We start from the raw sequence: 13,166 nt of genomic DNA, 5'->3' as shown, positions 1-13,166 counted from the left end.
TCCCAGTGCCTCCCAGTTCCCTTCCAGTCCCACCCAGTCCCTTCCAGTCCCTCCCATTTCCTCCCAGTTCCCTTCGAGTCTCTCCCATGCGCTTCCAGTGCCTCCCAGTTCCCTTCCAGTCCCTCCCAGTGCCTCCCAGTTTCCTTCCAGTCCCTCCCAGTCCCTTCCAGTCCTCCCAGTCCTTTCCAGTCCATCCCAGTGCCCCCCAGTTCCCTTCCAGTCCCTCCCAGTGCTCTCCAGTGCTCTTCTACTCTCTCCCAGTCCCTCCCAGTGCCTCCCTGTCTCTCCCAGTGCCTCCCAGTCCCTTCCCATCCTCACAGCCATGGGTGAGTTGTGTGTGTGGGGGGTTTGGGGTGTCCACACCCAAACGCTGTGGGGTTTCCATTTATGGGGTGTGGCGCTATACTCAAAGGAACGTGGCCACGCCCCAAGTGGGCGGGGTTTGCTTCACACAGGGATTGTTTATTCCCGGGAGGGCGGGGCTTAATTCAAAGGGGGCGTTTCCATAGCGATAAAGGGTGGGGTACGCGTCACAAAGGGGGGGTGTCCAGTCCTAAGAGGGCGTGGCTAAGCCATAAAGGGGCGTGTCCACACCCAAAGTGGGCGGGGTTTGCTTCACACAGGGAGTGTTTATTCGTGGAGGGCGGGGCTTCACGTGAAGGGGGTGTGCACGAGGGTGGGGTTCCCATTACAGGGGGCGTGTCCACATACGGGAGGGCGGGGCTTTATATAAAAGGGGTGTGTCCCCACCAAATGGGGCGGGGTTTGCACAACGCAGAGGGTGTGTCCACTCAGGAGAAGGGGACCATAAGGGAAGGGGGCGTGTCCACAGCCGGGTTGGGAGGGGTTGGGAGGCGGGGCTTAACACAAAAGGGGCGTGTCCACAGCCAGGTAGCCCAGGTGTGGCCAGGCAGGTTGAGGAGGGGCTTTCCCAAGGGATTATGGGAAGGGCAGAGGGGCGGGGCCCAGGGTATATAAACCTCCACTTCTGGGGGGGCCTCAGTCTGTTCGGGGGCTCTTCTGTTCCCACAGGAACCGATCTCTGCAGATCCTGCTCTGTTCCACACGCCCGGCTCACTCTGGAGCAGCCAGAGGAGGAGGAGAGCAGAGTCCGAAGCACAAGCGTTGAACGAGGCACCCCAAGTCCAAAGGCGACAAGATGGGAGCATTGTTTGTGCGCCCCAACATCAAGAGCTGCTTGACTTGGCAGCGCCGTGCCCCGAGGAAAGTTCCTTCTGCTACAGGAGCCCCATGGATCAACAGTGGAGACAGGAGGCCGAGGGCTTCTGAATTCCAGGTTTGTGATAAAACCAGAACCCATAACCCAATTGTTGGTCGTGCTGTGGGTGGGGCACCGTGGCAAACAAGTGCAGAGAGTGACCACTGAAAACTTTGGGTGGCCCCTTCTCCCTTCTTATCTTTGTGACTCTGTCTCTCTCTGTCTCTCTCTGTCTCTCTCTGTCTCTCTCTGTCTCTCTCTGTCTCTCTCTGTCTCTCTCTGTCTCTCTCTGTCTCTCTCTGTCTCTCTCTGTCTCTCTCTGTCTCTCTCTGTCTCTCTCTGTCTCTCCCCGTGTCTCTCTCCCCGTGTCTCTCTCCCCGTGTCTCTCTCCCCGTGTCTCTCTCCCCGTGTCTCTCTCCCCGTGTCTCTCTCCCCGTGTCTCTCTCCCCGTGTCTCTCTCCCCGTGTCTCTCTCTGTCTCTCCCCCCCGGTGTCTCTCTCCCCCCCGGTGTCTCTCTCCCCCCCGGTGTCTCTCTCCCCCCCGGTGTCTCTCTCCCCCCCGGTGTCTCTCTCCCCCCCGGTGTCTCTCTCCCCCCCGGTGTCTCTCTCCCCCCCGGTGTCTCTCTCCCCCCCGGTGTCTCTCTCCCCCCCGGTGTCTCTCTCCCCGCGTCGCTCTCTGTCGGGCTCTCTCTGTCGGGCTCTCTCTGTCGGGCTCTCTCTGTCGGGCTCTCTCTGTCGCTCTGAGCCTTCTCCCAGCTCTGCTGGGATTTTTGAGAAGCCTAAATGAACCTTTTCCTGCCTTCAGAGTGCCCTGGGGGGAGTAGGGGTGGTGGGCTGTGGTTGTGGGTTGTTGGCAGACCCTGGGGACTGAGCTCCCAGCTGTGGCAGGAGCAGGGGATGATGTTCTCTGAAGGGCTCCAGCTGGGGCTGGGGTAGCCCAGGTGTGGCCAGTCAGGTTGATGAGGGGGCTTTCCCAAAGGACTCTGGGGAGGGTATAGAAGCCTGCACCTCTATTCAAGGGCTCAGTCTGCTTGGCAGTTGTGGTGTGCTTGGAGCTCTTCAAGGTAAGAGGAGGAGGGCTGGGGGCTTTTGGCTGGTGCAGTGGTTGTTTCCTCCGTCTTGGTATTTTTTGGTTCCCCAAGTGGTAATGCCTGCAGTGTTCAACTCTAGAATGAGAGGAAACACCCAGGGGCTCTTTGGAGGAGTTCAGCATTCTCTAAGAGGTCAGTGTTTACTGATGTGGGACTTGCTGGTGGTTCTGTTGGTTGGAATTTTTTCGTGGCACCTGATGAAGAGGAACCCTGTGGCTACAGGAACATCCCAGCCCTGTGATGTGGCTTTCCTTGTTCACCATGGCTTCAGGTGCCAACCCCCCTAGAGATAAGAGGAACCAGGTGTGAGGCAGGGCTGGGCAGGGAGGGGGAAAGTTGAGAATTGCAGGAAAGGGGTTGGAAGTTAGGGTAGGGGAGAAGGCTGTCCAGGAGCAGCCCCTTTGGTCAGGTGAAGGGACCAGGTTAGATTCCAACACGATGCAAACATGGGCAGGGCAGCTCCAGCCTTTGTGTGTTTTGGTGTGTAGTTTCTGCTGTTTCTTTGTTGTCTTAGAGCTTTCTACGGCCTTAGTGTCCTCGTTGTGCTCACAGAGCAAGTCTTGCACCTCGGGCACCATCCCTAGGGTCTAAAACACCTTATCAGCACATTCAGTAATGCTTTGTCTCGCATAACAAATTCACAACATGGAACAGTCTTGTGTATCGTAGCTTTCTCAAAGGTTGTCTTTTGACATGTTCTTCCTAACTCCATCAGAATCTCTAATTGTGGATTTTCTTAAACTGGGACTGGTTCCCTGTGTCCTTAGGTCTCGAATCCAGGCTTCTCATTTACCTGTCATCTAAGCTTAGAAAGTAGCTTCTTTAAAAGGCGATGTTGTTCGACACTCTTGGGGCCACAATGGAGCCTCCATGCGTCACTGTTGCATCCCTGGATGTCTTCCAGCCGAGCTGTCTTGGATCCTGGAATCATTCATCTTACTGTGAGTTTCCTCTTGAGGTCGAGTCTTGTGGTTTGCAGCGCTGTGTATTGGGTTGGCCTCAGTATTGAGAGTTTGGCTTGGAGCTGTCCTGCCCACATTGTAGGGTCAAGGGCCCTTGGAAGAGTCTCAGAGGAATTGTCCATGTGTTGAGCAGCATTCCGTAGACCAAAGGTTGGTGGGCTGCAGGAGCAGTTATTTCTCAGATGTTGTATTGCTGTGGAAGGCATTTGCATCCCCTGCTTTTTGTGCTTTTTGGGAGCCCTCCAAACCTCATTTTGGCACCCCACAAGGCTGGCAGGCAGACGGGCGAGGGGCCAAGGTAAAGGAGCAAGCGGGAGGTGGATATCACAGTGGGCTGCCTGTTGTTTTAGGCATTATCTCGGCATGTGCTTTTCCTTTGACTTTTGCAGGTGCCACACAAAGCCACGGGTTGAGGAGCGGTCAGAGAAGGTGAGACGGTTGCGGGCCGGCTCATCCAGAGATTTTACTTCAACGCGGGTAAGTGTTTCCCTTTGGTTTTGCAGGAGCTGTGTGTGCCACCTTTGGAGGGGGAAGAGCGCTGGAGGTGAGACGGGATGGTAACGAGGAGGCTCGATCTCACAAGCAGAACAGGGCAAGTCGGGGGTTATGAGGAGCTTGTGGAAGGGGTTGGTATTTAGCTGATATCCTATTTCTGCTGCCATCGCCGTTTGTTATTGCAGATGGTGAGGAGGAACTTTGTGGTTTTGGGAAGATCCCCGTCAGCCGATGCGGGTTGCTTTGCTGTCCAGTGCTTCAGAGCCCCAGCCGTTTGAAAGGTAAGAGAAAGGGAGGATGGTTGGGGAGGGTCTGTGTAGAGGGGTCAAGGTTAGGAATCGCTGGCTCGGGTTTTAAAGGTACTGTAGGGGAGCGAGCTGTTCAGAAGCGGTGCCCTTTGGGTGGTTGATGGGAGCCTGTCCCTCCCTGGCATGATGCTAGCAAGTTCCAGGAACTGAATGAGCACTGGAGGTGAGGTGGTAGTGCAGGGCTTGTGGAGCTAGTGTCTTCTCTCAAGCAGAACAATAGTTTTGTGCCTTTTAGGTGCCCTGAATGACGAACCCTAACCCAAACCTGGAAAGCGTGGGTGAGTGGGACCCCGCAGGGCTCTTCTGCGAAGCTGGGACATTTGGAAGGGAACGGGGCTGGCTGATGCTGGACTTATTGGTGAATATTCTGGTAGGTGTTTTGGTGGTGTGGTTATGTGTGTGGAGTTTTTTTTCTTTGCTTGTTTTGGTGTGACTTTTTTATTTTTTAATGCAGGTGGCAAAGGGGAACCTTGCAAGTTGAGGATTATTCTGGGCTGCTCCTGTCTATTTTCCTGGCTAACCACGACTTTGGAGAGCCAGTCCTCTGAAAGATAAGTTGAGGGACCAGTGGTGTAGAGGGGTCAAGGCTGGTGGGAGTTGTGGAAGGGGTTTTGAAGTTAGTGTAGGGGAGAGGGCAGTCTGGGAGCAGCCTCCTTTGGTCAGATGAAGGAAGTGGGTCAATTTCTGATGCGATGCCAGTGTGGGCCGGGCAGCTCCAGCCTTGGTGTGTGGTGGCGTGTAGTTTGTGTTGTATGTGTTTGTCTTAAAGCTTCCTCAGGTCTTGATGTCCTCTTGGAGCAGGTCCCACATCTTGGCAATCATCCCTGGCAGGCCTTTACTCATCAGCACAGTCCTAGTCAGCAGCATCTTCTTCTTGTGTGACAAGTTTGAAGTATTGATAGGTCTTTCATCTGGGAAGCTTCCTGATGGTCATCTTCTGAAACATCATCGCCACCTGCATCAGCATCATCTCTGGTCATGGATTTTCCCAGAGTGGGACTTTGTTCCCCGCATCCTCGTGTCATCAGGTCTTGAAGCCCGCGTTCTTTGGCATCCCTTGATTCAGCCCCTCGTTTTGCAGTTGCATTGCTGTAGGTCTTCTTGCCCAACAGTCTTGGATCCCAGAGATATTCTTTTTGCTTGGTGTTCTCTTGAGATCAAGTCTCATGATTTGCAGGGCTGTGTCTTGAATTGGTCTGAGTGTTTGCCTTGGAGCTGCTCTTCCCAGAGTTATAGGTTCAGGGTTTTTTGGAAGAGCCCTAAAGGACTAGTCCAGCACTGTTGGGCAGTGTTCCAGTGACTTGTGCATCACCGTTTTTCAGATCCCATGCGACAAGGATGTACGTGACAGAGCAGGAGGAGAGAAGAGCACCACCCAAAGGTTAGTTGGTGTTGGAGTGAAGGTCCCTCTCCTGGCTACCTGGCCACATTATGGTTTGTTTGTCCTTTTGAAGGTGAGAGCAGCCAAGGAAGCAGAATATCTGTTCCGGAGGTGGCTCTGGCAAGGTGAGCAAAGGCTGGTGTGCTGGAGGAGCAGTTATTTCTCGGGTGTTTTATTTTCGTTGAAGGCATTGGCATCCCCTGTTTTTTGTGTTTTCCAGGTGTCCTCTAAACCTACTTTTGGCACCCCACAAGGACGGCAGGCAGCAGATGGGTGAGAGGCTGAGGTAAAGGAGGAGGAGGTGGACATCACAGTGGGCTGCCTGTTGTTGGAGGCACTACCTCAGCACGTGCCTTTTGCTTTGGCTTTTGCAGGTGCCACAACCATCCTTGTAGGGACAAAGACACACATTTAGGAGCGGCTGGAGAGGGTGAGATGGTGGTGGGCTGGGTCAGCCATGTATTTTACATCAAGTCACTTAAACGTTTCCTTTGGCACTGTGCGTGCCACCTTTGGAACCGGATGAGCGTTGAAGTTGAGTTGAGTTGGTAGTGAGGGGGTTCATGGGGCTGGTGACTTCTGATCAGCAGAACAGGAACTCTTTCTCTTGGTGTTTCAGGTGCCCCAATCAATGGTGGCGATAGCTTTCAACTCTGGAACGAGAAGGTGCGTGGTATACCATGGGGCTCCCTTGAGGAGGTGAGTGCAGAGGAAGTAGCGTGCATTGGCTTAGGTGGGACTTGTGCCAGCGCTGTTTGTGATCTGTGGGTTGTGCTTTTTCCTTTTTTACGTACAGGGGATGAAGAGGAACCGTGCGACTGGAAGCACATCCCACTCAAACAATGTGGTTTTCATTACTGACCATGGCTTTGTGCTGCTGTCGCTCTTGAAGATAAGTTGAGGGCCCAGGGGTGGGTGGGGAGGGGCTGAGCAGAGGAGTCGAGGCTGGGAATTGCAGGTGGTGTTTTGAAGTTAGTGTAGGGGAGAGGGTTGTCTGGGAGCAGCCCCCTTTGGGTGGGTGAAGGGAACAGGTTACTTTCCAGTATGATTCCAGCATGGGCAGGGCAGCTCCAGCTTCGGTGTGTGGGGTTGTGTGTTTTGTGTTGTTTGTCTTTGTTGTCTTAGAGCTTCCTGAGGCCTTGATGGTCCTCTGTGTCCTCACAGAGCAAGCCCAGCATCTTGGGCATCCTCCCTGGAAAGCCTTTCCTGCTCAGCACGGTGTTGGTCAGCAGCGTGTTCTTCTGCTTGAGTCTAAATTGCAGATCGGTCTCTTGACTTGGAAGTTTCTTGATGGCTGTCTTCTGCAATGTCATTCTCAATTGCATTGTCACCTGATCTCTGTCCACCCAGTTTCCCTGAGGGGGACTCGTTCCCCGCATCCTTGCGTCCTCAGGTCTTGAAGGGGGCTTCTCGGGCACCCGTCGCTTCATTCCCTCGCTTTGCAGACGCATCCCTGTAGGTCTTATTGCCCACAAGTCTTGAATTCCAGAGTCCCCTACAGGACAAGTAATATTTGAACATCATCCCCATGGTGTTGAACACATTTAGTCATCATCATCATAGTGCCATCTGGATCCTTCTTTTCTCGCATCTTGCAAATTTCTTGATAGGCATCTTTTGTAATCTTCTTGATGAACGAATGAGCATCTCTGGTCATAAATTTTCCACATTTGCAACCTTGTCTCTGCATCCTTAGGTCTTGATGCTAGTCTTGTACATCTGATATGTTATTTTGAAGAGTAATTATTGTAACAGGAAGTGTTCTGTGACACTTGATGTCACCATGGGGCCTCCTTGCCTCACCCTTGCATCCCTGTAGATCATCTTGGCCAGCTTCTTGGAGCCCAGAGTAATTCTTTTTGGGAGTTTTCTATTAATGTTTCATCTTGTAGTTTGCAGTGGTGTGTCTTGGGTTGGTCTGTGTTTGTGGGTTTGGCCTGGGGCTGCTCTGCCCAGATTGTAGAGTTGGGGATATTGAAGAGCCATAAGGGTCTCTGGTGATGTTTGCCTTGAGTTTTTAGGCCACAATTTTACAACGATCTTAGGTGGAGCAGCCATACTCAGGCTGGGTGGGCAGTTGCTTTGATGGTGTTTGAAGGTGATGGGACCCTCATGAGAGGGTTTTTCCTGTGCAGCGCAGGAGATTGACCCTCTCAGTAGTTAACGGTTGTATGTGTATGGGTTTAAAGTTGTGGGGCTGTGTTTATTAATGGCATGAGGGTAGTAATACTCTAGTAATACCTAGTTTCCTAACTAGGATTGAGATGTCTGGAATTGTCTGTCCATTGTTCAGCATTCCAGTGACTTGTGTAACACTTTCTTTCAGATGCAAAGGACAAATATGTGCTTGTAAGAAGAAACGAGGGAGCAGAGTGCAGTCAGGTCAGTCAGTGTGTAGTGCTGGAGGGATTGTGCTTCTGGTAGCTACCTGATTACAGTGTGTGTTTAAGTCATTTTGAAGGTAGAAGCAGTAAGCGAAGTGGGATAGTCACTGAAGGTGACTGGGGTGAGGTGAGTGATGACTAGTGGGACCAAAGAGCAGTTATTTTTCGGGTGTGTTGTTGAAGTTAGAAGCATCAGTTGATGTTTATAGGTTCTATTGTAGTCACCATGTGACAATAAGAAAATTGCAGAGGCTGGATATGCAAATTGCCAAGGTAAAGGAGTAAGAGATGGGAATTGTTGCAGGCAGGGTGCTGTTTGAGGCAGCATCTTGGTACGTTCCTTTTGTTTTTTGCAAATATTGTAAGCAGGCTCACTGGGACAAAGCTGCTGACTATAGCAAGTAGTCCGAGGTAAGGTCAGTGTCAAAGAGCAGAGAATAATGTGGCTACTCAGTGAAGCAGTTACTTTTTTGCATGAACTTTAGGCCACTTTTGGGACTGGATGAGCATTTGAGGTGAGCTGGGGTAGTAGTGAGGATGAACATGGAGCTGGTGACTCCCTTCAAGTATAACTGTCATTTTGTCTCTTGATGTAGCTTGGGTTCTACAAACAATGACAGATGCAGTATCTGGCACTGAATGGGTACAGAGCAGGTGAGGGGAAGCCCATGGTGCTAATCACAGAATTACCTCTATTAGAAAAGACCTTCAAGATCATAGAGTCCAACCATTAACCCAACACTGACAAGAACTTAAGCCATATCCCTAAGTGCTATTTCTATATGACTTGGGGGGTGTCTTTAGGGATGATGAGTACTTCAAGGGATGGCAAAGGAGGTTGTCGCAGGAGAGGTTTGCCAACCCATAGGATTCTTCCGGATGCTTCCTGCTGGCACTCGGCTTTTTTTTTTTTTTTTTGATGAAGACGAGCCTGGTGATTGCAGAAATATACCAGTTGCCTGATGTGCCTTTTCTTGAGGAAGGAATCTGATCCCTGGCCTGCTGCAAGCTAAGCTGGGAGACCAGGAACAACTGCCCTTCAGCATGAATATTGATAGAAGATGGGAAGAGAGAGTCCAAAACAGAAATGCCTCTCATTCAAAGATGTTGCATTTTGGAAACTCCCCATCAGAGCAGATCCCAAAAGAGTCTGTGGAAGTCACCGGCATCAAGACTCTTTCCTCCTTCAAAAAAAAAAAAAAAAGAGAAGGTCATTCTCAAGATGGAAGCACAGCACATCTTTCTCAAGTTGATGGTGTTTCTGGCTTTGTGGTTCACAATTGCAGCAGTTGAGATGATGAAAATGCATTCCTCTGCACGTTTTGGTACATCCAGATGTATTAACAAAGCAGAGAGGCCTTTTTGTTAAGTTTATATACTGCAGCAGTGGGGATTTGTTTGACTCCTGCAGTTTTACCCTCCCTTCTCTCCATCATCCTTCAAAAATTAAAGCCAAAGAGTTACCACAGATTTTTTTGTATCATAAATGTAACAAAAACAGTTGTATAAAGTACAAACTGCATTGTTTAGACGCCGAGAGCCCCATAATGCTTTAGATCTCATATATTACCTAGTTTAGCTAATTATCTATTCTAAATCTTTGAACGGAGAGACAGCTGGATGCTGCAGGTATCTTTTGCTGGTGTTTTGATGGAGTGCTCTGAAGTACTTTGTTTCTGTCTCCCTCTAAATGGGGTATTTCCCTGGGGGTTTGGTAGCATCTCCTTTGGGCAGCTCTCCCTCCCGGTTGTGTAACACACAAAAAATACCTGGTCAAATTATCCCTGTGTTTGAGATCGAAAACGTAATGGTATCAGTGAACAGTTGTACAAGTTACATGAATGCAGAAAGGAAGTGAAATACTTGCCTATAGAAGTATTTAAATAGGATACGTATAAACATGTGGACACCTCATGAGCAGATGGTGAATTTATTTTTTTACTTTCAGGAGTCCTTTTTTACTTTCAGCTTTGCTGTCTAAGCAGGATGCAGGACCACTACTGTTGCAGTGTGTGAGTAGGTGTCTCTTGTGATACAAGTAGAGGCAGCCATACAGGGTTCTCTACCCCAGCAATGGAGTAGGGAAGGATGGAAGCTTTTTCTGCCCCCAGCAAGAGTGTTGCTTTGATGTTACGAATGTAATGACAAATGCTGCCTAATAGTCTTCAGAGATGTGTTTTAAGCACTGGAGTTACAGTGGGGAGGGGTAAAGGGCTGTGAGGGCTGTCAGGGTGTCTGGTAGAGGTGAGGGGGGAGTGTGGGACCAGGAGGGACAGGGGATATTTTGCTCCAGGGAGTCTGTGTGAGTGTATCAAAGCTGATGTATAGGTCAAAGCCGATATTAGATGTGTAAATGGGTATTTAAATGCTTGCTGGCTTGCTGACAGACACCAGTCCTCCAGCAACTGGAAACAGCATGTGAAGCAGCCAAACAAACTCTCTATGGAAACCGGATGTTCCCCATTACTCAGCTGCACTCCATGTCCTTTTTTTGTCCTCCTGTAACCAGAAGCAGCCAGACAGTCAGCTGCTCACTGTTCTCTGTAGTGAAATGAGGCAACCAGGTGCCACTAATTGCCAGGTAGTGGCCATGAGCTTGTGTTAAGCCCACCTGTGCCTGGTTAGGGCGGGCCCCAACTGCACATGAGCAGGATTAGGGGGCCAATAAAAGTTGAGGCCTGGAGCACAATCTCAGCTCATTCCTGAGCAAGCCACCAGAGAGGTTTGCTGATCCCGGAGCAGTAGCTCCGAGCCAGGCTAGGCAGCCCTGAGGGCAATAGACTCAGAGCACTCTTCGTGAGTTTCTGCTGGAACGCCTGTTTGGACCTTGGAGCGCCGTGCCCTAAGAGACATTCGCCTTGCAACAGTTCTCTCTTTTGGTCCTCCAGCAACAAGGTAAGGTGGGGCTTAATGGATAAGAGGTAATGGGGAAATTCTGATTGGACATAAGAAGTTCATTTTTCACCATGGGGACAGTAAAAGATGGGAATGGTCTCCCAGGAGAAGCGGTAGATTCCCCCCGTTGTAGAAAGTGTTAAGAATCGAATCCATAGCATTACATAGAGGGATGGACCAGATGGTCTTTGAGGGCCCCTTCCAACACGAGTGATTAAATGAATCTATCAAGTAAGAGAAAATTGACAGGTTTTGGCGAAGATCAGAGGATCTGCCAGATGGTGTGTTTCTACGCTCAGGGGACACTGGGGGTTCTTAAATTTTTAACTTTGTTTTAACAGTTTGTCCGAGGTGCGGAGACTCATTTGTAGTTTTTCGTAAAAAAAAAAAAAAAAAAAAAAAAAAGATGGCCGACTGCCGGAGACTCGTTTGTAGTTTTCCGGTAAAAAGATGGCCGACTTTTGGTACCAAAATGGCCGACTTCCGGAGACTCGTTTGTAGTTTTCCGGTAAAAAGATGGCCGACTTTTGGTACCAAAATGGCCGACTTCCGGAGACTCGTTTGTAGTTTTCCGGTAAAAAGATGGCCGACTTTTGGTACCAAAATGGCCGACTGCCGGAGACTCGTTTGTAGTTTTCCGGTCACAAAACGGCCGACTTCCGGTAACAAAATGGCCGACTTCCGGAGACTCATTTGTAGTTTTCCGGTAACAAGATGGCCGACTTCCGGAGACTCATTTGTAGTTTTTCGCTCAAAAGATGCCCGACTGCCCGTCAATGGTTCTGTATCTTCTTATATTCAGTGCGTGGCAGTGTGTATTGGGGTGTTCAATTCTTAGCAGTCATCGGATTGTGTCGTTTTTGGAGACAGCGCATCTGACACGTAGGATCAATCTTAACCCTGTTATGTGAGGTAACAAGGGAAAAGTGTGAGTTTGCAGAAGTGAACAGCAGGCTGATTTGGAATTAACAGAAGAGGCTTAACAAAAGGTTTTGGATTTATGATCCTCACAAATAAGAAGAGATCTCAAACAAATCTGTAAACCGGTTACACAGAACTTGGAGCCCAGGGGAGAAAATTACCAGAAGCAGAAAACAACTCCACTTTGAGAGTTATCAGTGTTATAAATGACTGGGACTCAATATTCTGTTAATAGTTTAATTTAATAAATAAAATTGCAATAAGCAAAACAGCGCTGGGTGCGTGGGGAGTCTCCGCTCCACTCGCACACTTGCCTTAAAGTTTAATCTTTTGTCTTACGTTCCATACCTTAATATTCATAACTATTCTAATACATATTCATGACTGTTCTAGAACAGGCTGGGTTATGTTTATTAGTTCTTGGAAGAGGCGGCCTTCAAAGGCACATGCCCACTTTATCTCTGAGGGTCTTTTTGACCCCCATCTGGTGGTCATTGGATGAAGTCAGCATCTGCCTCAGTTTCCCCTCTCGTTACCCTTCGATTCCGCACATGCACTCCTTCGCTCTTTCCTGTGCAACACTCTGCAGTCAGCAGTAAAACGACCTTAAATTGCAACGCTATGTGGTGAGCAGCAAAATCAGCTTAGATTAGCACAACAGGATGTACATTGTAGTGTTTTCAGGGCACAGAAACTGTGGATGTCTTGTTTCTTGTTCCCTTAAGCTTTGTAGTTACGCAAAGAACAGTTATATTTCATTTTAACAAATTCCTACGTTTGCATATTTCACAATATTGAAGACAGATATATTATTAGTACTCTCAAAGGTGGGTTAACAAACATTTCATAATTATTTAACATGAATTCACAAACACATCTACTACATTAGCACGTTTTTGGGCTGCGCTAGAACTAGAACAACTCACAGTAGGATATAAAGTGGCTCTGTCTGCCATAATTCCTATCATGCAATGGGTCAAATATATTCAAGATAGAGCCAAAGTGGGAGGCTATGGTGTGGCTGCCTTCCACTAGCAGCTAGCCACTGCCCCCCATGAATAATCAAGAAGTAAACCCTGATTTTGCACTCAAAAATGAATCTTTAATGAGGTTTGGAAAAAACTTGGATCTATTAACTCATCCTGAGACGGAGCACATTTGGTTTACTGGGAGATCAGCTAAGTATGTAGGAGGAAAAAGGTTTGTGAAAGCAGTAGCTTACCCTCCCCATTCTGAGAAATTTTTTTCAAACCACGAGAGAGTGCAAAAGCAGCCAATATACCGAACTGCCCGGGCAGATATTTTAGGGAACCACCAGTAACATGTCTAGGGGAGATAGTTTAGGCAGCCCTACGATCTGCAATTTGAGCCCCAGCCAGGCCCCGGTTTCGGTCGTTACGGGGCGTAAGACCGGACGTTTTCACGTTAAGAAAAGCGCAAGTCCTTCGGACTAGCAGCAACGGGATACTTGAAAAACTGGACCCTTTCTGCCGTCCTCACCTACAAGAGGA

At 49.4% G+C, this 13,166-nt stretch overlaps 1 long non-coding RNA gene across 1 annotated transcript; it reads left to right on the top strand.

The window, feature by feature from the left end:
- The first annotated feature begins 5,471 nt into the window (after nt 1-5,471).
- LOC139789195 (uncharacterized) lies at nt 5,472-5,886 on the top strand. Its single transcript, XR_011723066.1, has 3 exons — nt 5,472-5,580; nt 5,676-5,741; nt 5,830-5,886. It is a non-coding gene; the product is annotated as an uncharacterized lncRNA (long non-coding RNA).
- The last annotated feature ends 7,280 nt before the right edge of the window (nt 5,887-13,166 follow it).

This window comes from Heliangelus exortis, chromosome W (assembly GCF_036169615.1).
Source record: "Heliangelus exortis chromosome W, bHelExo1.hap1, whole genome shotgun sequence".
Classification (NCBI taxonomy): Eukaryota; Metazoa; Chordata; class Aves; order Apodiformes; family Trochilidae; genus Heliangelus; species Heliangelus exortis.
Note: the sequence above shows the minus strand (reverse complement) of the source record. Positions and strands in the feature narration are given on the sequence as shown.